The 14,700-nt window shown below is 40.7% G+C and overlaps 1 pseudogene; it reads right to left on the reverse strand.

Annotated features, from left to right (window-relative positions):
* Window positions 1–13,816: 13,816 nt before the first annotated feature.
* LOC124726676 lies at window positions 13,817–13,934 on the reverse strand (annotated as a pseudogene).
* Between the last annotated feature and the right edge of the window lie 766 nt (window positions 13,935–14,700).

Below are 14,700 nucleotides of genomic sequence, written 5' to 3' on the forward strand. Positions count from 1 at the left end.
TTTGCTAAAAGTTTTATTGTTTCTAGGCAACGTTTTTCTGATGATCGTCACAAATTCGACAGTTGTATTAATTTATGATATATGCCGACAACCTACACTCCTATTAAAAGGGAGAACTAATGTGACACGATATGTAACTAATTAACAGTGGTACCCCACCACAATATTATTGTACTTGGACTCCCATGGATTATCGGAAACATGCGGTGACTTTACAGTAAACCAGCACAGCGGCGACTAAGGAAAACGCTTGGCACCGTGAATAACTTCAGGGAAGTTGTGCATACATAATCAATTGTTACGGCGTTCCCTCGTGAAACATCGTGCGATAAGTCGACTGAAGCGCTCTCAGTCCCAGCTGCAATGGGTCTAATCCAGACCACCTACAATATATTATTGGTCTATTATTGCGGTCGGCTAATAACTGTCACGGCTAATAACTGTCAAACACATGCACCGATTTATTACGAAATAATATTATGCACAACACTCGTAATTTACAAAAATGTTTGCAATCGTTCGAAACTTCTCAAAAATATACCTTCTCGCGTAAATATATAATGAAACTGGAGTACCGTTAGTTGTGAACGAGGGTATAATAGGCACAGTTAAGTTTGCCGTTGACGATATAATACTACACATACCACGTTTTTAGAAAGCACAGATTATGTTTACAACTGACAATTTAGCACTACACAACAAATCACGATACCCGCACGAATTTTGATAGAATCAGCGCAAAATTACTTTTAAATTTTGCGTTAAGTTTTTGTTCCTAGGTTTTCGAAACGAATTTATGCGACATGTTCCTAGGTTTTCGAAATGAATTTATGTGACACATCTCATTTTACTCGAAGGCAAACGAAATGCCAGGATTCGGCTTATAGACTTCAGTACAGGTAAATAAATGTGCGAATTGAACGGATTTTGCAGTTTAACTGATTTTTTAACCGTGTCGTGCCAGAGATGAACACTGCAGCTACAGTAGGCCTATATCCATGCCTATATCTCACAAAAAAGACGTGAAATGCAGAGAACAGGAAACGCACATCCGCAAGGAACGGCCAACACCCAATATTGTCCACACCATTCTGCGTGTCCGTACAGATGATAACTGTTTTGTAGACAGCAGCGTAGTGGCGTCATTCCTGAGTGCTGCTGAACCCATTTGATAAACTGTTCAGTGTTCACTTGTTACGCTCGTAATTTTGTTAACAGTCGAATAATGGTAAAGCGGTAAGATCCAAACATGTAACTGCATCTTTGGATGTAGAGTTTAATATCTTGCTTCTCTTTTTACCATCTTCCGTTCTGACAGTAAATTGATAGGTGGCAGATTGGATGATAGATTTTTTGTTCATGTACCGTAATTCATAATTCAGACGGCATGAGAACTTTGTAGGACTTCCTGGCAGATCTTACGCTATGATTGGCACCGAAAATCGGCCTGGACTTTGAACACAACACTTCTTATAGGTGCACGGGTTCCATAAAATATGCTGGGTTAGTTTTTCGTGATTCTGTTCGAAGTTAGAGTTATCTCCAACAGTTTTTTAATCTTTTATTAACTTAATCGGTACAAATTAATCTACTGTGTAATTAACAATGAATTTCAGACCTGACTACGGGTCTTCTATGACTACGAGACCTCAACTAAATGTTTCCAGTTCATATGTAATGTGACTGAATAAAATACTTTTTTTTATTTTCAAGCAGCATTAGTTGAGGCAGCTATCACTATCATCATCTTGCAGTTACAACTGCTGATGGGTTTGGTGTTGTGTCATGAGCAAAGTGGCGATTATATTAGCTTTAACAGTTATTGTCACTGTCTTCAGGAGTTAAAGGTACTGAGTGCCAAGAATGCCAAGGTGATGTCTGTCCATACAGCACAGCAGCAGGATCTAGAAGTTTCACTAATATTATAATCTAACATTGCTGTGACTCCAAAATGTTCTGTATTTCCTTAACATAATGCAGGAGTGATAATTTCCTGCACACATATGGACACCATGCCATTCCCTGCAGACAGTAGTAACTCCAGATGATGGTGGTGATTAACTGTCAGAATCTCTGTAGCTCTATTGACATGGCTTGAAAACAGAGGATTTTATTTGATTATACAACTGAATATGATTTCAAGTATACAATGTTAGTGACTGTCTATCAGTTGTACGAAACAGAAATAAATTTCTCTCATTGTTCCTGTGATTTCAATGATAAGTAAAGTGCTGCAAAAATGTCTAAGTATTTATACTCATTAATGTATATCTTTTTGAAAAATTCTCTGTAATCAAGCAAATATTAGGCTGCTAATAGCAGATGAACAGCAGCTATATATGTTGTACCAGAGTGAGCAGCAGCTTTTTTCAGAGTAACAACTTTGTTTCTAATTGACTCAAATAAAATTTAAGGACATAAGCACAGTTAGCACTAAGCTATAGTCAGTTTATCACTAAAATAGTATCAAGGGTAAATTTCTATGACTTTCATGCCTTTTTTTAAACTATACATTGATCCATTCCACATCCCTGAACATTCTTCTTCTTGATGGGATCTAAAGTACATGATTAATGTTACAAAATCCACTTCTATAGCAAATAATTCAGATTTTTTATTTCCTTGTCATTGTATTTAGTGGGGATGTTAAATGTCTTATGACCAACAGAGATAAGTTCAGTGATTGACAAATGTATTTTCAGATGATTTTTAAGTAGAGCCCATTGGGAGAAAGTAAGAAAAGCACAAAAATACTAAAAAGCAACAATTGTCTGACAACAATGGTGAAGAAATGAGACAAACAATGATAAATAAATGTTCACTGAAATGAACCAGTCACCATGTGGGGGTCCATAGTGCTGTAGGCTAATGAAGCAGGTTGTATCCTTTCCTTAACAACAGTTCCCATCTAGAGAGATGTACAAGAGATGCCACAGGACTTATTAGGGTGCTTTGTGAAAAACATACAGAAAGATGAAAAGATCTAGAAAAGGCATTTGATTAAGTGAAATGGGGCAAGGCGATGGAAATTCTGAAATTGAAGAAGATTCACTATAAGAGAAGGAGACTAACTAACAGGGTACATACAAGGCAGAAAGCAACCGAGGAGCTAAGGAATGGTATGAAACACTGCTTTGAAATTGGAAGAGGAGTAAGATAGGGTTGTTGTGGCCTTCACCTACTCTATTTACCATATATACTGAATATTTGAAAACAAAGAAACTAGAGATAGAGGAGGAAGGAATAAGCATAGAAGGTCAGTAGATCAGCTGCATCATTTCTGCGTATTAGATGGTACTGCTTCGAGATGAGAATTTCTGTTCAATGAACACTATAAGGGCCTGAAGATGGATTCCTAGAGGAGCCTAAAAAATGAAGCAAACACTGATGATGAGACCACATGTTAAAGATGATATGAAAGTGGAAAGGTAAAAGTTAAAAATCAAACAATGGAAAATCCAGGATGGAATGTAACAATGTTATGAGAAGGAAAGTTGCTACACACAGTATAGCAGAGATGCTGAGGCGCAGAAAGGCACAACAAATAGACTCTCACAATTATAGCTTCTGGCCATTAAGGCTTTCCTCAACAATACACACACACACACACACACACACACACACACACACACACACAAAACCGCATCTCGCGCGCGCGCGCGCGCGCGCGCGCGTGTGTGTGTGTGTGTGTGTGTGTGTGTGTGTTTGTGTTTGTGTTTGTGTTGATGACGAAGACCTTAATGGCCGAAAGCTGTAATTGTGAGAGTTGAAATTGTTCAAATGGCTCTGAGCACTACCATACCCTAGTCAGGATTCGAACCTGCGACCGTAGCAGTCGTGCGGTTTCAGACTGTAGCGCCTAGAATCCCTCAGCCACATCAGCTGGACAGTTGTGAAAGTCTTTCTGTTGTGCCTATCTGTGACACAACATCTCCACTATATGGTTAGTAGCAATTTTCCTGCTCATAATGAAGGTAAAAGTTAGGTATTAAACAACCTCCCTCCCCCTGGATTTTTCAGTACCGGCATGGACATAAACATTAGGCTTATCTACCAGACAGTTTGTCACCACACTCACATTTTCGTCTTTCACATTCGTTGGCTTTGCCAGCTCACAGCTAAACTGTCACCTTCCACCCTAACCTAGAACTCAGTCTGTCCCCACAAGCAAGATTTCAGGTCCAATATGTTACTTTAGCTGTAAAAAGAACAATGGTTAAACTGAATAAGTTGCAGTGTATAGACATTTGGGGAGCACACTACTTAATAACTGGACAAAAGAAATAAGATCAAGAACTGCAATGGCAAACCAAACTTTCTAGAAAAAGAAACATTCATTATTCAGCAAAATAGGGTTGGTTAAATGCTTTGTGGGGTGTGTTTTTCTGTAATGGGCGAGAAAGCTGTACACTGAAAGAGAGATAAAGAGACATAATTGAAGCATTTGAGATGTGAGTTTGGAGAAGAATGAAGAAAATAAAATGGGTGGATAGTGAAGATGAGTGATTTAATGGAAAGGATGGTTGAACAAAAGAACTCTCCTAAATCCGGTTACAAAAAGAAAAGCAAACCAGGAGGGAAATATACTGCAAGGAAAAGGAATTCTCACAAGAGCTATTGAATGTACAGAGGAAGGCAGAAGAAAATAGGGAGGACAAGAATAAAAATGCTGCATGTACAGAGGAAGGCAGAAGAAAATAGGGAGGACAAGAATAGAAATGCTGCATGAAGTTCAAAAGAGGATCAGACTACGGAGCAGTTGGGCTGGAACAGGATCAGATGGACACAGCAATGGTGTCAGGAACATGCCACAACGCAGAATCCCCATTAAAATGATGACAGACTCGCCCTTACAGGTTTTGTCTTCCTTGTACAGCAAACTCTAATTGCAGTTTTAATTTTATATTTCTAAACCAATCCTGAATATTTCAGGAGCTTAGGTTATTTGTTTTCTAGTAACTCACACAGAAATATTGTATAATTCAAGCGTGACAAGTTTGAAAAAGAACAGTTAGAAGAACCTTAAAAGTGAAACTAAACAAGCCAACAGCTTCTTGCATTAATAGAGGTTTCTGGAACCTAGTCCAATGCAACTACATGGTTCCATGAGCATACTAAGGTGATAAACATCAAATGCGAATAACAACTGTGAAATGATGATGAAAAGTGCGATTACAATAAACTGTATCAGGTTAGGGAAGGGGCACTCAAGAACCGAAGTAACTTTTTTTACTCTTGCTGTTGCTGAGAACCTCTGCACGCACTATTTGTTTTGTCGTTGAAGCTTTGCAATTTCATTAACCGTTGTCAACATATTTTACAGTAATTGTCGTTATTATGTCTTTACATATCGATTGCCAATTCTTTTCCTTAACCTTCCGGTGGGCGCGCCCGTGGAACTCGCACGAGCAAGGCGCGTGCAGCACCGACTGCTGCCTCCAGAAAATCGGCTTTTCCGCTCATGTAGCAACCCTGTTTTCGATGTGATTGCTACGAGGAAGTAAATGACATCTGGCGCATGGATTGTGTTGACAGTAAAACCGACTGCAGGTATAATAATTCAAACGCCTTCACTACCACTTATCACATACACATCAACGTCTCACTGGAGGGTTAAGTGCAAGTCACGGAGTTTCAGTAATTCTGTTTCAAATTTCAGCAGTTCTATTAGGCACTGCATTTATCATAACTGTAACCTGTGACAATATTACAATACCTGATAAGTAACAAGCACGAAAACGAATGCACACCCGAACAGCTCAGAGTTTTCACAACGACCCACTCACAAACTTGAGTCTGTACCTATTGTGTATCCCTGGTACTCCCCCGACATGCAACTGCTACGTCTCCGGGGACCCGAACGCTCACGAGAAGAGCCGAAGATTTGCGTGACAGCAGACGAGAAACACTTTTTTCCGCGGTTTGATGACACCTTCGCAACACGGATAAGGCGCTGATTACAATAAGAATTTGAGGAAAAACAGAAACCAACCTCGTTATAGGCAAATCCAGGAAAGATCAGTGTATCGCTCTACAATCAAGGGCGCTAACATTTTAAAATATTTGCGAGGTGTGTGGAGAATAGCTTAGCCAATATTGTAATTTGATATGTCGCGGAAGAAACGCGCGTTTTTCGGTTAATGGTGCTAGTATGAAAAAGAAATGCCCACTGTGTGATCTGTCAGTCTTTTCTGGCCAGTAGTACACTAACAAATTTTTCTGAAACAGGTGGTTTCTCAAATATATTTGACATACCGAAGTGTAATAGGGAACTTTTGTCAAATGTTGCCTATCGCCAAATTTATTTGATCAAATCTAGCGCATCCTCTTAGATTCGATGTCGTTCGGCTGGCATGTGTAAACACACTGTGAAAAGATCGTGGGTTGTGTATATGGAGTGACGTTCAAAATGCAAACGAGGTCGCATTCCGGAGCTTATTGTGGAGCAATAAATAAGGATACGTGTAATACTCTGAGATGAAATAAGGTGTACTTCCTTTTTTTTTGGCAGGGAGACACTGAAATGCACCCTCTTTCTGCAAAACGAATTGGAATACTCTCTTTATCACGGACTGAAAATTAGCACATTACGCTTCTGCCATTTTGCGCATGACGTCACAGAAGAAGACTTTGCGCCCGTTTTGTATGTTACAGTCTGTGTGGTTTCGTGAGTTGTCGTTTTCACTTAGTTGCTTTTGTGTAGTGGGTTATTTGCAAGTGGAAGTGTCTTGAATATGTGTAAGTAAAGCCAGGTTGTTCCGTTGTTGTCCGTAATTCTCACAATCGCCAATTAAGGGGACGAAGTAGTCCTTCATGCTTTCCCTCACTATGCAAGTATACAAAGGATTTGGCCGTAGAAATGCTATAGAAAAGACACTATGAGTGTTGCAAATGCTAGAATATGCTCCCATGATTTAAAAAGAATGATAATGTTAGAGACTTCCGTTTGGAACTGCTAATATACCGCGGAAATGAGTGCTGAAGAGCGTTGTATTTACGTCGTGTAACTTGCGTTGTAGTAGTACCGGCAGTTCTAGCACACCACTGGTAGCAGAAGAAGGGAATGAACCTTTCAACAAATGTGAAGTCCACAGAGAAAACATATGGAATTTAGAAGAGCTTTCACCGTGGAAGAAGAGCGCTGTCAGATGTTCAAAGAAATGACGTCTTCAGTGAAGAAAGTAATCGAAAATGCGCTTGTGTCTCGTGAAATTAATCGAATATGTTCTTCCAATCAAACCAGAAGTTTGTCACGTGTGTCTAAAAGGGCCGGCCGCGGTGGCCGTGCGGTTCTAGGCGCTGCAGTCCAGAGCCGCGGGACTGCTACGGTCGCAGGTTCGAATCCTGCCTCGGGCATGGATGTGTGTGATATCCTTAGGTTAGTTAGGTTTAAGTAGTTCTAAGTTCTAGGGGACTGATGACCTAAGTCCCATAGTGCTCAGAGCCATTTGAATCATTTTTGTCAATAAGGGTGTGCGTCAAGAAGAACATTATTTTGCAATTCGTTTTTTTGTGCACCATTGCGCAGAAAAGTTACAATCATTACTAGATAAAAAATCGGATATCCTCTATCTGCAGTATCAGCCTTGCGTTCTTGGATAACCACAGTTTCAGTGGCCACCAGTTGTTTTGAAGGTTGTTCTAGTTGGATTAGCGAACTCAGATGCTTTCTAGAAATAAGACCCTTGTATAATTTCTTGAGTGAAAACAACAGTGCCCATCTGTTAGTTGCTTTAAACTTGTGATGAATACAAAATGAAAATGAGCTTTATGTAGGTCGTGTTCAGTCGTTAAAACTTTTATCAGAAAAAACTTACAAAATTACGAGCTCATTTCGAACGTTTACTTTGACAGAATACTGCAAAAACAGACTATACTTCGTGCTTTTTTTAATCTGTTTCGATACGACATATGCTTGATTTTTTTTTTTTTTACAAAAATCAGCAGTATCTGTTCAAAAGATGGTTAGGTTATTGGACATAGAGGCAGCATTCTAGCAATAGCAGAATATGAATCTACATTTCATCGTTTCATTACTTCAGTAGAAACTGAAACGTACCACAAATACATCGCGTCAGTGCGCAGCCCCACACGTTTCCCGTCGCCCACGAGAATACAGCAGCTGGCGCGTATGTCTCAACACGTGACACTGCAGCTGTCCCCTGCGGGGAGCGAGTAACTATTTCAGAAGAGTTTAATTATCCTTAAGTGAGCAAGTTCTCGATAGTACACGACGAAGTTAAGACCTACAGTGGGTACTTTTTCATTGACATATTGATTTTCCATGGGCCCTGCACAGATCCGAGTGTTCGTGAATTGTGGCAGAGAAGCCCACTAGTGTGAAGTCACATGTTTGTTGCGAGGGCTATTCGTGAGGCAGACGCTGTTCGTTAGTGACGTCACAGCATGAGTCAGTAGCAGCACAGAACCTTATTTTTCTACAGACATGGCGTTTCATCGATGATGCAGCAACAGTAGCTGGAACTGAGTTTTGTACTAAATGTAATGAAAAAGCAGCACAAGGGGACGTGTTAGAAGAATATACTGTATGTTGCAGCCAGGAAAGAGAAACTTGATAGGTAAATGCAAGGCGTGGAAGCAGGGACAAGGCCAAAAAGATCTTTTATAAGAATAAATAACAGCTAATGTCCAAGAAAAAATCGTGCCTAGTTTTGATGCATCAAGATGAGTCTGAAGTCAGTAAATAAATTCGCAAATGGAACTATAATCGGCGTGAAGCATTAGAAAGCAAACATGCAGATATAATCAGTTTCTTTTGAACCCAAACGTATCAGGCAACAGGTCATTTCTCACACTAAAGGGTTTTCGGCGAGAAGAATCACCGCCCTGTTTATTGATTGGGAACGATGAAACTAAAGGCAATTAACAACAGCAGTACACAGTAAATATCATGCGGTTCTTTCAAGCCAAACATTCTGAAAGAACTATGACGAAATATTTGACGCCATTGTAATCTGTAACAAACGTTTTTGTCCTACGTCGAAAATCTTTGTCAAAGTTATATCAACATTTGATCAAATTTCTTTGTCAAGGAAGTTCGATAGTGTAAGACTGGCCTAAGAAATGCTGTTTTGTTCGCTTGGCAGTGAAACATGATTTGACGATCACGTCAAAAGACACTGAGTTTGAATTTTCTAAAAAATTCGATAACTGGAAGCAGTAGAGCGAAAGAAACGTGATTCACTTAATGTAAAAAAATTGTGGTTCTTATTAAACTGCAGATAGATTCACATGATTATTTATTTATTTATTATCATCCCAATGTTCACATTTGTGATATAGGATTTGTCAGGATACATTTCAACAACTAAATAATATCTTTACAAAAAAATTTTCTATGCTGAATTCATATGAATCTATCTTATGTTTAATACAATATACAACTTATAAGTGTTTTTATAACATAATTTCTTATGTGCTTGACAGACCTCTTCCTTGATGTCGTGATTTCATTTGTCACATTTATGATATCATATATTCTTATACAGTTGAGCAGAGCTATTCACTTATACTGTAGTGACATTTGTTAAGCGTGTTGTTCTTAATCTTGCAAATTCTTGAAATTATTCTAAGTAGAAAACATTCTGAAAGGTCTTCATGTTCTCTTATTTTTCCATATTGGACATAATTTTTTTTTTTTTACATTCAGTGTTAGCTTGTTTGCACTAAACCATTTTTGTATATCTTGTAGTACATGTCCACAGTACTATGCAATGACTGCTTCATATCACTAACTATTAAACTAGTATCATCAGCAAATAACATGATTCTAGCTTTTCTCTCTGACACCTGAATATCATTAATATAAATGAGGAACAGCAAGGGGCCTAATACACTTCCTTGGGGTACTCCTACTGTGACCTCCCTTGAATCTGATCTTAGTTTAATTTTTTGGTTAATATTTGGTGCTGTAATTTCAACCACCTGCATCCATCCTAACAAATATGATAAATATGGCCTCAGATGTGTACTGTCTCATTTTCCAATGGTTGTCATTAGGAGAAACTAGCATTAGAGAGTAAACTAGATTTAGAGGCATTCATATACTATCAAAGATAATATTATGTCACAAAACTCTGGTACTGCAAAAGATTATATATTTTTAATCATTGTGTATTGGATTAGGAGATTAGAATAAAGGGAAATGGAGTAACATCACAAAAGTGAAGCTATTGCCAAACATATTGGTTTGCTCGTAATATTTGTTGTCAAGTGTGTATTCATTCCACATTGCAGTGGTACTTTATACTACATCAAAGTAATCAGAACTAATTACTAGTTAGATGTATGAAACCTAAGAGGGCAAGTGTCCCACAGTACTTTAACTGAGAAACTCACTTTCGGGGCTCTACAAGATGCTACCACTGGCTTCAGTTGATGGCTGTGCTGAGCACAGGTAGTGCCACCTCCCCTTATTCTAACCTCCTTGGTACTGAGAACATTATTTATGGTAAAATATTATGTACTGGAAATCATTATGCATTATGTTAGGCCTATATGTATCATGGAAACTCGTGTATCATATTTTTCCCACCTAAAATAGCTGCTTGTTGTATAACAAATAACATTTATTTGTTCTCACATAAGGTAAAACAGAAACAAGAGTAAACTACTTTCACCATGCTGAATTCAGCAAAGATAGTTTTGTATAGTGAGTGATGGGTTTGCACACTCATTGTGGTGAAGTGGATTGGTGAGGTCGCCACATCAGCCTCCTCACCCCAGTCTCCCCCCTCCCCCCTCCACTTTCCTTTTAAACTGGGTGCCCCAGTATGTGGAGGATAGCAGTAGTATAGTGGGGTTTGTAGCGCAATTGGATATTCAATTGATATGCAAATTAATTAAATTGATCACTTAGTCACCCATCCCCACATCCTCCTCAGATGACGTCACGTGTTTTTCTCACCTATGTGTGCCCCAGCCCCCTCAACCACCTAGCCTGCTGGCGGGAATTTCGAATTTCCGTGGGAATTTCTTTGTCCTAGGGATCTGCTGATATCCCACCCCACTCCCCAACTTGGAAGAGGTGGGAAATGAAAAATGGCGGTGCCCTTTGCGGGACTCGAACCCTGATCCTCCTGGGTGGAAAGTCCAAGTGCATCCCCTAACATATGGAAACTGTCCAGATGTGGGAGAGGAAGGTTAAGTTAGTGTACTTGATTTATTTTGGTTGGGAAACTGACACAAATATCTATCCGAATTACGTGATTAATTACGAAGATAGGGTGTAATTACACAACTACATGCATAGCGCTACACAAGGACGGCATAAAAGCGCAATACAGCTCAAAAACTGGCGACACCATACAACTGGTGTTATCCTGCTGGGAAAAAATTTCGCAATACCACTCGTAACTAGCGACAGACACACTCAAACTTTACCCTACACCTACAAGCTGGCGGGAAAAAGGCAGGGGTGTAAGGTACTATCTATACTCTTTTTGGTGGGAAATACGTTCAACTGACGAGATGCTAGTGTTGGACATAGAGGAGTTTAAAAAGTGCATTACCTGTAAGCATACAGGTTTGACGTTAGAGTTCACTACAGATGCAAAACCAGCACTCGTAATGAATGGGTCAATATGCAGCACATGTACTGGGGGAAAACCGTCGCCCTAAAAGACTGCAGAGTGCAGAGGGGGTGGTAGCTGAATGTGTGTTCTTCCCGATGTACAATCACAAACCAAGGCCTTCTCATTTCCCCTCACACCTCCCCCTCGCCCTCCCCTCTCTTTGATGCTCCGCCAAGTGTCTCACGCCCCCGCCACCATCCTCTAAGGCCACTGCCCCAATCAGCTTTCCACCATGTGGCTGCCACCTTAAGGCGAGGCTCCTACACCTGCATAATAGCGTGTATAGTCGACTAAACAATAGGAGATAAAAGGACGGCCGCCTCAAGTGCAACTTGTTCCTCTAAAATTTAGTGACAGGGCCCCCATGCACCACCACCCCTCAACCATCTGGCCGCCACCTTAAGGTGAAGCTCCTACACCAACACAGTAGTGTGTATAGTCAACTAAACAATAGGAGATAAAAGAATGACCGCCTCAAGAGCAACTTGTCGCTCTAAAATATACCGTCGGAGCCCCCACACGACGCCCCCCCCCCCCCCCCGCCCTCCCAGACAGAGGGATTGTGTCTGGCGACCACCACAGCAGACCTAACCCTCCCTCTCACCTCGCCCACAGCAGCCCGCCGTTCGGCGACAGAACAATTGTATTTGACATCAACGCATCTATAATCAAGCATCTATTTCAAAGGCAAAACACATTTGCGACCGTAATAAATGACTTCTTTCCATGAAAGGTAAATTCCATTTTCTTTTAGTTTTGTGAGCAAAATCAGTATAGTTTTTACGTTGCCGGCCGAAGTGGCCGTGCGGTTAAAGGCGCTGCAGTCTGGAACCGCAAGACCGCTACGGTCGCAGGTTCGAATCCTGCCTCGGGCATGGATGTTTGTGATGTCCTTAGGTTAGTTAGGTTTAACTAGTTCTAAGTTCTAGGGGACTAATGACCTCAGCAGTTGAGTCCCATAGTGCTCAGAGCCATTTGAACCATTTTTTTTTTTTTTTTTTTTACGTTAGACTGCAGTCGCATCTCATTATCATTTTGTAATGTCCAGCGAAGTGTACTGCCACCGATCACAAATGATCAGCAGAGACATGCCTACCTTACGTAAAATCAGGAAAAAACCACTTTGACTATTTTGATACGCGAATCACCAATCGCCACAGAATGCCCTCATTATTTCGAAACCATCATTAGAGTAAAGAAAAAGCGAGAATTTAAAGTCCAAAGAAAAGAAACTATATTAAGCAATGTCTTCCATCTTGTTGAACAAATTACACGACCTGAGAGCATCTCTTGCGTTCATTGTCTGCAAATAAACTCTCATGTACGTGTGTATTACAGCCATTTCAGACAATCTTTCACGCCATTGGTACACATGTTGGAAAAAAACCACACTTATTTAACGTTTGACAACAAGAAGCTGTAATTCAAGAGAACGTATTCCCCTTTTACGAATGCGATGCTATATCATACCAGTGTTTAAGAAACAAATCGTGAGAGCCTATCTCACCCTGTGTAGGTGGGTGATTGAAATTTCGTTAAAAGGTATCGTGGCAACGAAAAAAAAGAAACACTTGTCAAGAATCATTCTGTGGTGCCCTAGCCATCTCTTCCGCCCACCAGGCGTCATGTCATTGATATCAATTTGGTAGGCTAATTACTTAAATTGATCATGAGAGTCAATTTTTTTTAAGCAGTCAGATTACACTCGCCAAATAGGACAATTGGGAATCCACAGAAGGAACACGATGTTCTTTTCGAGGAACACTATTTAGAAATGTCACCTGAAACTGACCACAGAGGGGTTCTACAACCCACAACACACATTTCGCATAAGGACCGCACTATTAAAAACACAACCATAATGCCTTTGTTACCATCACCCTGCATGAAAGCAGTCTTGAGTGTACAGGCACACACGGTCACTGATAGAGCTACGCTTTCAGGCAGAAATGCCTTCCGCAATTTGGAAACAAGTATATCCATTCAACCACATATTTGCGTTGGATTCTGTAGAACTCCTCCCGAACAGGCCATGGAGGCCCAAAGGTACCGACCGGCCGCCGTGTCATCTTCAGCCCGCAGGCGTCACTGGATGTGGATATGGAGGGGCATGTGGTCAGCACACCGCTCTCCCGGCCGTATGTCAGTTTCCTAGACCGGAGCTGGTACTTCTCATTCTAGTAGTCCTCAGTTTGCCTCACAAGGGCTGAGTGCACCCTGCTTGCCAACAGCGCTCAGCATACCAGATGGTCACCCATCCAAATGCTAGCCTAGCTTGACAGCGCTTAACTTCGGTGATCTGTTGGGAACCGGTGTTACCACTGTGGCAAGGCCGTTGGCTGGATCCTGTGGAGACATCTTTTAATGATTACAGCCATTGGTGAATCATATTCGTGCCACTCTCGTATCTCGAAACGAGTCACCTTTTTTTTTGTTCTGAACCTATGTGCTAAGGATCCCATACACCAAGAATTCCAGTGCTGTTTTTAGACAGTCCCTTGCAACTTGTAACTGCTCCTAAGTCTCTGCCCTGCCCTCTCTGCAGCTTAGTCCATGTGATTATCCCAGTTTAAGTCCAACCTGTACGGAAGTCGGAGAGCGCTATATCTAAGACATACTGCATCCTGTGGGGAAAAGGATGAGCTGAGTTAATGCGACAGGAACGCGTTTTGACCACTCAGTGGAAATGGGAATGTGGTGTCATAGCTCCACCAACCGTGTACTATGTGTAAGGCCAGCTCCAAAAACCCTGCAACACGAGGTAGTAGAAGATATAGTACGAGCAGTTTCTTGTTGGGAAAATTAGTAAGTCTACACGTCATAAATGGCATGGAGGAAGGACGAAGATTTTGCAACACATCTCCAAACTACATACAGGTAGTCCGAAGGAGATGTGTGTCCCTCAGGGTGCATTTATATCTATCACCCATACATATGTGGCGATCCCACTAAATATACAGGTACTGGTTCATTGGAGCAAGTGGTTCATGATCGAAGTTACTTCCTCAGACCAGTAAAGTTTCATCACCTGTACTGTAGGACGACTATATCCAACAGACTGTCAATCACACAAGAGGATTCCTGTATTGCTCCTTCATAAGCAGTT

The sequence above is a fragment of the Schistocerca piceifrons genome, chromosome 1, assembly GCF_021461385.2.
Source record: "Schistocerca piceifrons isolate TAMUIC-IGC-003096 chromosome 1, iqSchPice1.1, whole genome shotgun sequence".
NCBI classification, from domain to species: domain Eukaryota; kingdom Metazoa; phylum Arthropoda; class Insecta; order Orthoptera; family Acrididae; genus Schistocerca; species Schistocerca piceifrons.